This window comes from Salarias fasciatus, chromosome 13 (assembly GCF_902148845.1).
Source record: "Salarias fasciatus chromosome 13, fSalaFa1.1, whole genome shotgun sequence".
Lineage (NCBI taxonomy): Eukaryota > Metazoa > Chordata > Actinopteri > Blenniiformes > Blenniidae > Salarias > Salarias fasciatus.
The window spans coordinates 24,743,566-24,756,365 of NC_043757.1; positions in this window are offsets into that span (position 1 = coordinate 24,743,566).

Genomic DNA, 12,800 nt, shown 5'->3' on the forward strand with positions numbered 1-12,800 from the left:
AAAAAGACTTGGAAAAAACACACTCATAGACTTGACTTTCTCAATGATTCCTGTTCACAAATACAATTCATTTTATCTTGAGCTCAGACATCAAATCACTCTCACCTGTGGACTTATTTTACTTTTGCCCCACACAATACTTTTTGTCCTGTCCAGTATTTGCAGCTGAGAAACTCCAGATGAACTCAGTAGAATGGAGCTCACTCACAGACTCACAGGTTTGTGTGGACTGCAGTTCATAACTGTAAAGTTCAGTTTCTCTTCTGGTTCTCATCTTCTTGCTGGAACTGAACCAGAAGAGGAGCTTCATCTCTTCAATACTCTCTGCTGATGGTTGATGTTATGCTGCCCTCTGCTTGAAACCTGCATAATTAAAATCGTACCAAAAACTCACAAACACACAAAACGGGTTTTACTCACACCCAACAATTCACAAACAAACTCAGTGTGTTTTGTAAATATAAATCCACAAAGTAATTTTGCAAATACAAAACGTGAAAAACGTACCCATCAAATAAATACATCATGCATCAGAAACAAAGACATGTTTGACACACAAAGAAATGTATTTATTTAATTTTAAAAAATGGCAGAAATCTGGGTTTTTTATTGGGTTCATTTATTTATTTATTATTGACAGCTCAATGCCTTTTGCATCGACACCTTCAGACTGTCCAAAAATGCTGCTGCAAGACTTTAAACAGGCTCTGAAAGAAGGTTCCACATTACTCCAGTCCTGGCTTCTCTTCATCAGAATCAGAATCAGAATCGTCTTTATTCACCAAGTACATTCAAGACATACATGGAATTTGTCTCCGGCTGGTGGTATCGCTTCAGAGGAACGAAAGTAAAAGCAGCAGCATAGTGGAATCAGTAAATAATAAAAACAAAACACTAGAACTCTTTATATACACTTAAATAGTGGAGAAAAGAAGAATATGTGCAAATTATGTGCAAGTATGTACATACTTTAATTACTAAACATATAAGACTTAACTAAACTTTACTAAACATACCTTACTAGACAAACTTGACTTTACTAAACATACTTTACTAAAGGATAAACTAAAAGTTTTCTGTACAACTGTGCTTTGGTCAGCAGTGCAAGTCAGTGCAAACAGGTCAGTGGTTTAACAAAGGTATGGCAGTGGCTGGAGCCAGAGTGGGGTCAAGGGGGCGGTCGCCCCAGGGCCCATAAGGTCATAGGACCCCGTTTCATGTGATGTGTTCACATTTACTCGTAAATAGATTATTAAAATAAAATGTGCAGTGTGTGCGAGAAGGTATACGCATATGATTGTGGGCTCTAATTTGCCAATTCTTACATTACGACTGTCCATGAATGCATCAGAGCTGTAAGCCAGCGCTGATTGGCTGTGCGGCATGAACCAGTTTTTTCTTTTGCACTTGATCTGAACTCTTTGGAGGGAAGTTAAACAGTATGCTAAACACTATGCTAGCCGCTAGCGGTACTACCCAAAACCTAACATCGGAGCCACTGGTGAGTCAGTGAAACCTTCCAAAATATTATCTTGATCAGGATGCTGTGGTCTTAAACACCTGCCTATTTGAATGTGCCTTGTGTTGCTCTCAACTATAAGAGACCGCCAAGCCTTTTTTTTTCTAACATACAGTACGTGAATTCCAAAAGATATAGATAGCTGTGTCTGTATCTATCTGAATAGATTGTATAATTTTAAACCAGCTGTGTTCATTTTATATTTAAGTTGTATCAAAGATGGTACAGATTTAGCCTGTGAGTTTCTATTTGAGTTTTCAGCACCATGGACAGCGGACGCTCTGAGATTGACAGCTGTCACTCAGGCTGCATTTGTGTGTGTGCGTGCAGTGTGCGTATGTGTATTTGTTCTTCAGAACAAGTTTGTGAACTGGTTTGTGACTTTATTCTGCTTTCTGAGGCATATAGGTTTGCTTGGCTCAATAAAGACGAGCATTAGTGTGTTGTTTGATGGTAGCATGAGGTATTGTTTGAATGGTTAAATTACTATTGTAAGGGCCCGTCGAGAATGCTCCGCCCCCTCTGTACTGAGACCCACGCTCCGCCTCTGGGCAGTGGGGAAAAAGCTGTTTTTAGTCCAGAGGTTTTTGTGCACAGGGCTCTGTAGCGCCTGCCAGAGGGGAGGAGGGAGAACAGGTTATGTCCAGGGTGAGTGGGGTCTCTGATGATGCTCATTGCCCTCTACTGGTTCTGGAGGAGAACAGATCCTGTATGGAGGGCAGGGGGGCTCCAGTGATTCTCTCCGCAGTCCTAACTGTGCGCTGCAGTCTCTGTCTGTCCTGCTGTGTGGCTGCTCCAAACCACATGGTGATGGAGGTGCGCAGGACCAACTCGATGACAGCAGTGTAGAACTGGATGAGCATCTCCTGTGGCAGGCCGTGTCTCTTCAGCTGACGAAGGAAGAACATCCGCTGCATGCTGGGCCTTTTTCAGGATGCAGTGGATGTTCGTCTCCCACCTCAGGTCCTGCGAGATGGTGGTTCCCAGGAACTTGAAGGACTCGACAGTTGAAACAGGCCTGTTGCTGATGGTGAGGGAGGGCAGTGATGAGGGCTGTCTCCTGAAGCCCACTGTCATCTCCACAGTTTTGAGCGTGTTCAGCTCCAGGTTGTTCCCGCTGCACCAAAGACCAGCCGCTCCACCTCCTGCCGGCATGCAGACTCATCCCCGTCCTGGATCAGGCTGATGACTGTGGTATCGTCTGCAAACTTCAGGAGTTTGACAGCTGGGTGTTTGGAGGTGCAGTCATTACTGGAGAGCAGTGGTCCCCAAACTATGGCCCACGGGCCGGATACAGCCTGCCTCCACATTTGGTCCGGCCCCCAGAGAGCATTTTAATTTTTTTCATATACCGTATTTTCCGCACTACAAAGCCTCAAATTTTCTCAAAAACCAACAGTGCGCCTTTTTTGTGGAAAATACGGTAATAAAAACCACCGGTTGTCAGTCCGAGCTGTTTGACTGCGCCTGCCGCGACACTGGGAGAGGCCGCGCTGCGCTGCAGGTCCGTGCAGAGGAGCGTCCTCAATCAAACTGGCTTTGATATGTCGCTTTACTCACTATTGAACACATTTCCACTGAGAATGGAACCACCTAGCTCACCAATATGTATTTCGCTCGTACAGAACGTGGATAATTTTTTTCTCCCCTTTTATACTGGACTGGACACTATCGCCATGTCTCCAGAATGTTCCTGTTCAGCGGTGTGGCTGCACACTTCTTTAAAGTTACCTTCAGTGTGAACACGGCAATGGTAGTAAAGGTGGCTGTTATCTGAGCGTCTGAAAGAAACAATAGTATATGCATCGTTTAATGTGAGGGGGGCGTGGCCAGGCGACTCTCATTGAAATGTATTAATTTAAAAAGAGTGGCGTGGGACACAAAAAACTGTGCAGAGCGCTGCTCCTGGACAGGATTCAATAACTTAATTTACCTGACTCAGAGCATGAATTGCTGTGAGGCTGGGTTGTCTGTTCTATGGGCCTTATAATGCAGTGATTCCTATGTATTGTAATGTCGGCGACGGTGAAATAAGAAGCGTTTGGGTATTTCACAATTCCGATTTTATTACAGGAACACAAACACATCACAAAGACAGCTTCTTATGCCACAGCAGAACTAAGAATCACTCAGGGTGGAACATGAACACAGAACCCGGCCAAAATAACACACTAAACGATGCATAACGTAATAGCACAAAACACCAACTTAACAGCAATAACACAATTGAGATTGACACAAGGAAAACACCCCCCCAAGAACATGTCCCATAATGCCTTTCGGTCATTCACCCCAGACCGCCGCTACACTATGAATAAAGTAAAAAGAAAAAAAAAAAAACATTCATTGACGGTGTGCCTTATAGTGCGAAAAATATGGTATGTGTATTTGTATTTAATAATAAAGTTGGACTTTTGCAAACTGACCCCGGCCCCGGCGTCAAGGGGGAGCCGGGGTCAGTTTGCGTTGCCCCCTCACGCAGACTCCCCCGCCCCCTCAGTGAAAGTACAGTATTTCTGCGGAAGGAGACCATCTGTGTCGGTGTCTGCAATGGCAGAAAGGCAGCCGCAAATTTTACCAAGAAATGGTCAGATAGGTGTAGTGGAGTAACTGTGACCTCTGCTATGGAGCAGTTACGAGTCAGCACCAAGTCAAGGATTTTGCCAGCTTTGTGGGTGGGAGGAGACGGAGCCAGTACAAGTGCAAAGGAAGCCATCAGTGCCAAAAAGTCCTGTGCCTGGGGTTTGTCAATGTGAATGTTCATGTCTCCCATGACAACCAGTGGTGTGCCATCATCAGGGATGTCAGAGAGTAACATGTCCATTTCAGAGACAAAGCCATCCAGATTACCCCCTGGTGGGCGGTACACAACCAGAATATATGCTTTGATGGGAGTAGTGACCGTTAAAGCATGATATTCAAACGTTGTGTTGTTGTTCGACGGGCGCAGTGAGGAGAAGGACCAGTTGTCCGGAATGAGAATGCCAGCACCGCCTCCTCAGCCAGTAGAGCGAGGGGTGTGGCTTAGCGCAGCGGACGCAGAGAGTGCAGCTGGTGTAGCTGAGTTTTCTGGGCGGATCCATGTCTCAGTCAGGGCTAGGACCTGAATGTCTGAGAGTTGCATCAGAGAACTGATGAATTCTGTCTTATCAACTGCGGATTGACAGTTAATCCGAAATCTCCGGTCTTTTCAGGGGTTATCCATGTCTCGGATACAGCTATTACACTGAACGGTCTCTTAAACTGTCTAAGATATTCCTTGATGGCTTCAAAGTTTGAATATAAACTTCTACTATTGAAATGAATCATTGTTATACTATCTTCAAGCTTTACATTTGTGACAAATTGATCATCTGTGTAATATGTGCAGTCATGTATCAGTTTGTTAAATAGATTTTTGTCTGGGTCAATGTTATTTTCGTGATCCATTATCCAGTGGTCTGAGTCTCCATAGGTTGTAGTATGTATACTTTCAAAGTTGTCAAAATATACTCTTTACTTAACATGATCCAATATCGTTGATGACCGCCACTGATCTCGCAGATCAAGGCATTACTGATATTTTTCTAGTTCGACTAGCTCTCTAATAACTAAAACTTTTGCTTGTTCTGGAGTGCCGTTTAGCTTGATGAATACTTTACAATTTGACGTCCATGTTGATTGTATTTTTTTCTGCTTCCTTAACAGCCGAGCCTGCCGTGCAATATCTGCATTTTTCTTAATGAGGTGCTCATTGATATAAACATTTGTCCCTTTCAGCTTTCGTCCCTGTTTAAGTAGTTCTTTCTTTTGTTTCCTGTTGACAAATCGAATTATTATGGCAGGTTTCTCATTTCTATTTCTCCTTGGGAGAAGGTGACACCCCTCTATATCCCTGCTCTTCACATTGATATCCCTGCTTTGAAAGAAGGCAAGAACCTGGCGCTCTAAGGAGAGGAGCTCTTGCTCAGGTGGTTCGCCATCTGCTGCTGTTGCCCTCGCATATGAAAGGTGTGTAGTTTCTAATCCATTGACTATTACATCATTTATTCTGGAGTACTGCTCTAGGTCTGACATCCGGGATTCCAAGGCTGCAATTTTCTTGTCCTTTTCCTTGTTTTGCCTTCTAAGGTCTTTGATTTCACCCATTAAGTCCATAATCATTTTCTGCTGTTTAAAGATTGTTGATATTTCATCCGACATGAAGTTGAGTGACTTCTTTATCTCCTCCATTTCCTCATCATTGACGGTACTTCTTTTCGGTGGCATCTTGCAGACAGCTCACCAGAGTTGGAGCTTGAGCTTGACCTGGTGACTGGCGCCAGTCCCTGGGCTGGCTGATGCCGAGCTGCTGTAGTTGTTGCTCGTATGGCGGTGATCGTTGGCGATGATCTGACAAGCCCCGTTAGCGTCCCTGGCTAGCGGCAGCTAGCAGCAGCTAACAGCGGCTAACAGCAGTGGAGTACCCGCTGGTGACGGCGGTGATCCGCGGAGCGTGAGCAGTGATCCGGGAAGCCCGTAAGCGTCCCAGGCTAGTGGCGGTGGTGTACCGGCAGGTGACGGCAGTGATCCGGCAAGCCACGTCGGTGTCCCAGGCTAGCTGCGGTGGTGTACCGGCAGGTGACGGCGGTGATCCGGGGAGCGTCTTCCGGGTCGGCGTAGCTCCCTTGGCGCGAAACGTGAGGCTTTACTTATCTTTTCACTGAGCGTTGACTGTATCTCTCCTCGTGAGCCCGTCTCCGTCTCTCCTCGTCTGAAGTGATCAGGGCGCCGCCATCTAAGCAATGAAGTCATCTAAGCAATGAAGTCCCTAAGCACGTCTTTCATGAGGTTCTGAAAAACATGCAGGAGCATGGGTGAGCCCAAACGGCATGACCAAGTACTCGAAATGGCCCAGCGGAGTGTTAAATGCCGTCTTCCACTCATCTCCCTCACGGATGCGGACCAGGTGATAGGCATTGCGAAGATCCAGCTTAGTAAACACTGTGGCGCCATGCAGAGGAAGGAAGGCGAAGCTAAGCAGGGGTAAGGGATAACGGTTCTTTTAGTGATGTTATTGAGCCCTCGGTAATCGATGCAAGGTCTCAAAGAGCCGTCCTTCTTACTAACAAAGAAAAACCCCGCTCCTACCAGAGATGAGGATGGCCGAATTGTACAGCAGCCAGAGACTCACGAATGTAGATCTCCATGGTAGCGCGCTCGGGTCGGGACAAGGTGAAAAGCTGGCTGCATGGCAAGGTAGCTCCTGGAAGCAGATCAATAGCACAGTCATATGGCCCGTGAGGCGGCACAGAAAGTGCCTTTTGCTTACTGAACACCGGGGCCAGATCATGGTAAACAGCGGGAACAGACGAGAGATCAGCAGGATCAGTAGGAGGCGGCTGAGGAGATTCATCAGGAGTCAGCGCAGATCGTAAACAGTGATTCAAACAGAACAGGCTCCAGGAATTAATCTCCCCCCTGACCCAGTCAATCCGGGGGTTGTATTTACGTAACCAAGAATAACCCAGAACCAACGGAGACTGACAGTACTCAATAAGATGAAAAGAGAGAGTCTCTTGATTGTTACCAGAGAGCACAAGGTTCACAGGACCAGTCTTATGGCTGACAAGAGCGAAATGAAGTCCATTCAGCGACCTCACCGCTAGCTTAGACTCCAGGTGGACAAGTGGAATGCTAAGCTGACAGGCTAACTAAATGTCCATAAAGCATTCCTCAGCACCAGATTCCACGAAGGCAGAGATAGGCATAGAATAAGACTGATAGCACAGAGTGCCAGTTACCTGAAACTGCTGCAGAGAGTTACTTTTTTTGTGAGGGAGAGCTATTGTTTATTCAGAGGTGAGTCGGGGAAGGTTTTCGGGACGGACACAATGGAAGTGGATGGTATTTTTGCTTCCCCTCGTCAAACTCATCAAATACACAATACAACAACGTCAAAACACTTTGGTGGACATGTTATAATCCACACATTGACTGCGCTGTGGAACACCAACAAATAATATTGTAGCATTACGACACTGAAGCGAATACTGGGAACTACTTTTTCTTTTGAAATCACTACGCCCAGATGCCATGTTTAGTAAGTAGTTCCGTCTTAGCAAACTTTGCATAAACAACTCAATCTCGTAATTTTGCATTAATATTTCACAGCGTAGTGAATGTGCTAATGATTATAACGTGTCCACCAAAGTGTTGTGGGGTTGTTGGATTGTGTATTTGATGAGTTTGACGAGGGGAACCAAAAATACCATTCACTTCCCTGACTCACCTCTGGATAAACAATTTCTCACCCTCGCACAAAAAGTAAGTATGCTGTTCGAAATGACTAAGGAATTGCGCTAAATGGGGCAATTTGCCAAAATGTTGAAGTATCCCTTCAATAAATTCTTGGCTCTCAAATATCCACGGTCTGGGTTCAAATGTTGACAGCTCCTCACCAGTTCTCTGGCTTGTCCTTTAGTATGCTGTTCCAGGAAATACAGGCGGTCTGAGTTGTTTATGGCGTTTCTCTCAACTCTGTTTTTAAATGCTCTGATGAATGTGTGGTATTTTAAAGGATCACCATCAAATATTGGGATCTCTCACTTTGGTAGGGCTGCAAGGCATTGTTGTTGTATGAGCAAGGTTGTTATTTCATTTTGCTTCCTCATAATGCTGAAAACATTAAGGTTTTCCACATCAGGTGCATTTATATTTGATTTTAGTTGAGCTGTTGGTGACCGTACTGTGTGTGGGCTGCCACATTTTCAAACACTGACCATTGTGCGACTTTATTGTGTGAGGATGTTACATTTTCCACCACTGTATGTTTAATTGACTGATTTCCGTCCTTTATAATTTTTGGTTTTACAGCTGCTGAGGGATGGAATTCTTCTGCCATCACACTGAGCTGCTGTTGTGCCTTTCCTTGTTCCAAATAAGAATTCATTTCATCTGAAATCTTCGATGATCTTTTCCCTCTTGACGTGCTTTGTGCCCTGAGAGTGTTCAATTTTGCCATTTTCTCTGCGATCTAACTTTCCAGTTGTAGTTTCTCTTTCCTTTCACGCAGTTGCTCCTCTTCTTCTTCTTCCAGTTGCAGTCTTGCCTTCCTTTTGCAGAGCTCTTCTTCCTCGACTGCATGTTTTTCATCCAGTGATCTTTGTCTTGCAGCTGAAGCAGCTCACTCAGCTTCAGCTACCAAGCATGCAGATGAAATTGTGGAGCGCAGGGTATGAGAACTTTTGGCAGTAGTGGTGGGCGGATCGATCCAAATATCGATAGTATCGATACCAAAGTTAGTATTGGTATCAATCGATACCAGCATGTTGAGATCGATATTTTTTTTTCTGCTCTGGCAGAGTTAGCACAGCCTCTCTGTCGGACCTCAGCTCACTTCAGTGCTCAGACGCTCGTTAACGCGCTCTGCACCGCTCCCTCCTCCCTCTGCTCTTCACTGCCCTGTCAGGGCGAGAGGGGTCCAGCTGCAGACCTCCACTCTCAGGACCCGGACCTCCACTCTCAGGATCCTTCCCTGCAGACAGCTCACCTCCACTCTCAGGACCGGAAGTTGAATGAAAGCCTTTCAAAATAAAAGCGAAAATATCAGAATCACGTATTTTTGGTTCGCCACGAGAATACAATTTATTTCATTGGGCTTTATTTAATGTATGTAATGTAAATGTGATTTAAAAGCGAGTAATCCCAACACAGTCTGGTTGCAGTTCTCCTCTCCCAGAACCGTTCCCTGCGGAGCTCCACTCTCAGGACCCTTTACTGCAGACAGCTCACCTCCACTCTCAGGACCGGAAGTTGAATCAAAGCCTTTCAAAATAAAAGCGAAAATATCGGAATCACGTATTTTTGGTTCGCCACGAGAATACAATTTATTTCATGGGGCTTTATTTAATGTATGTAATGTAAATGTGATTTAAAAGCGAGTAATCCCAACACAGTCAGGTGCAGTTCTCCACTCCCAGAACCGTTTCCTGCGGAGCTCCACTCTCAGGACCTTTTACTGCAGACAGCTCACCTCCACTCTCAGGACCGGAAGTTGAATCAAAGCCTTTCATGATAAAAGCGAGGATAGGTGAATCATGAATTCTGCGTTCGCCACGAGCAACCAGTTTATGTCTTGTGGTTTTATTTTTGTGTTTGTAATGTAAATATGATTTAAAAACCAGTAAATCACTAGTGGCCTACATATTTTGTAGTTCCAAGGCTGATTAATTTGTGTATTCAATTCACTGTATTACTGAATGCCTAGTTACATGATCCAGATCGCCAATAACCTCTGTTCCAGGAGAAAACAGACACAAAAGAAATTCGAGAACCTTTTATTTTTCTTTGCATTCACAATATGCCAGGTACCCTCAGTTGTCCATGATTTCTTCGCAAAATGCACACATATCTTCATTGTTGTCAAAGACAAACTTAAAGGGCTCCAATATAAGTTCCCTGTCCTCGTCATCACATCCGGGAACCTTTTATTTTTCTTTGCATTCACAATATGCCAGGTACCCTCAGTTGTCCATGATTTCTTCGCAAAATGCACACATATCTTCATTGTTGTCAAAGACAAACTTAAAGGGCTCCAATATAAGTTCCCTGTCCTCGTCATCACATCCGGGAACCTTTTATTTTTCTTTGCATTCACAATATGCCAGGTACCCTCTGTTGTCCATGATTTCTTCGCAAAATGCACACATATCTTCAATGTTGTCAAAGAGAAACTTAAAGGGCTCCAGTATAAGTTCCCTTTCGTCGTCATCACATTCCAGAGTGGCGTCAAAGAGGTTTGCCAGCTTCTGCATTGCCTCCTCGGTGCATGTGTCATCCATTGTCAAGATGTCAGGCACCTCGACCCTGGCAGCAAACAGTTGTGGGTTAGCCTCCACCCATTCTGCTGCTTTTTTGCAGTGCTCCACAACTCGGGCCACGGTACTGGTCTAAAGGAAAAAAGGAGTGTCAAGTTTTTGACAGGACATGAAGGGTCAACTCACAAAATTTAACAACATGGAAGTGGAGATCAGGCCTACGTCTTCTTCAGTTGTCTCCACTCCCTGCACAACTGGAGCAGCTGTTTGTTGACCTTTCTTCCCCTCTTCGGCCTTAAAAGTATTGTGTTGCATTAAATAAAAACAAAAGTCACAAAATCAGTTTACGAATCATGTCCGGAGATGGGAAACCTGATACAATATTGACTGAAAACAACAAATATTGAGATAAAAGGAATGCAAACTGACCTCCGTCATGTCATCAAATTTTCGCTTCAGGCGAAAAACTGGTTGCACTGCACCAGCCAGAAGGGCTTTTGACTTTTCTGTCCAATGAGCAAAAACCTTGCCATGGCTATAATAGTAGGCAAAACAGGTAAAGTAATTAAAATGAGTTAATTACTGCTGCCCAGAAATTAGTAAGTTCGGGCAACAAGTGCGAGAATGGGAAGACAACAAGACAGATGACATTTCAATGTGCAAATCATCAATCATATAAGTTCAATCAGTAAATGAAATTATGACATCCTACCTCCCAAGATCGAAGTTTTCTATCAGCATGACACACCACCATCTCCGCAGGTTTGGCATGTCTGCCTACAAACACATACAGGCATGTTGTTTCATATAAATCAAACAAGCCATCAAGTAACTTTTTTGAATGAGCAGGTTAACTTACTATGGTGAAATCATATGGAGCGTCCAAAACTGTGTAAAGGGCATACTGCAAACAAAAGAATAAATTAATGTTAATACATATTTCAAGGACATAATGAAAACAATCTCATTATCTCGCTTTACCATCAGCATGAAGATGCCACAGTCTTGCCCATAGGTCTGTTGCGGAAACCCCTAACAAGTCAAAGACAATACAGTTTATGACCATCATCACCATCATCGTCATAACCATCTTCATAAATTTACCTGTATGTCCAAGCCAGTCTTCTCATTCCACACTCCAGGATTAATCGACTGGCATAGGTTTCTAAAGTTGAAAAGCAACTGTGTTATGACTGAACTATCTATGCTGACAAACATGGTTATCTTCCATGCACACCACTGCACACACAATCATAGAAATCTGGAATCTTCATGCAGTCACACACACTATTTCAGCAGCCTTTTATGGTGCCACTGTGCAAATTGGTACAATTCAACTCATATTTTCAATTCAACGGCATAGAAGATATACAGGAGTAGCCCAATATAAGCAGTTTCATTTGGGACAGCACCATAAATTGCTACTACACAGATCTGAACATGATCTGGTGGATAAAACGTACCATTTCAGAAAGGCATCAGAACAGCCTTGGAATATGAACATGGGTAAAGAACCAAAGAGGTATATTTTCTGGCAATAAAAGAAACCTCAACACGTCTCTCATTTCTCGATCTCCGAATCCAAAATGTGCATGTGCACATCTGGAGTCCAGAAAGACGATGTCTCTCTGTGCAGGCTTCAAGACCTACAGTTGCAGATAGCATTTCATCATGTGTGAGAAGTTCTGACAATAACAGAAACTTCATACACTGTGCCACATAAAATAATAGTATTTGTTTATCACATCATTTGATGGAAAGTTGGGATAAAGAAAACATGCTAAAGTCATCACAGCTACAAATGAATGACTAAAATTTCACTCCTGTGAAATGACAGTTGGTTGCTGGTTGTCTGTCATATGCTTGTAACATCAATTCATAGAGAGAATTTGTCTGGAGCTTCTTGTCACAATTAAGTATCTGAACTTACAGATAACAGGAAATGTCCTGGTTTCCAAATGGGAATGACAATTGCGTCTCTCATGTGAACATCACTCTAAAGGAAAAGATAAAAAAAAAAAAAGAAAAATAGCTTCAGATTTTGAAAATTTTATCTGGGACATCATATACTTTGATGCTATTGGTAAGGAACAACATTCTTACAGGTAAACCTGAGAGAGGGTCACATGCCAGTGGACTCCGCCATGTTGGAACAACATAAAGGTCAGCCACAAATATGGTCTGTCCCTGAGGAATAAAAGGAAATCGTAAGCTCAGACCAGAAAACAGATGAACAAATGAGACATATATTACCTTTGAATGAGCAATTTGTTCAATAATCTGGAAACACGCATTTCCGATCTGGAAAGAAAAGAAAAACATGTATCTTTAAGACTTGTCCCCCTACTTAAATCTTTCAGAGCTATGTAAAATATCCACCAACTGTAAACTTACGGTGGATTCCATTTGCCTGTTTAGGCCAAGGGTCAAAAAGTCACCACGTGTCAGGCAACCTTTTTGTGTCTTAACAATCAGTTCTGTCTCTGGCTTCTCTGTGTCCAGGA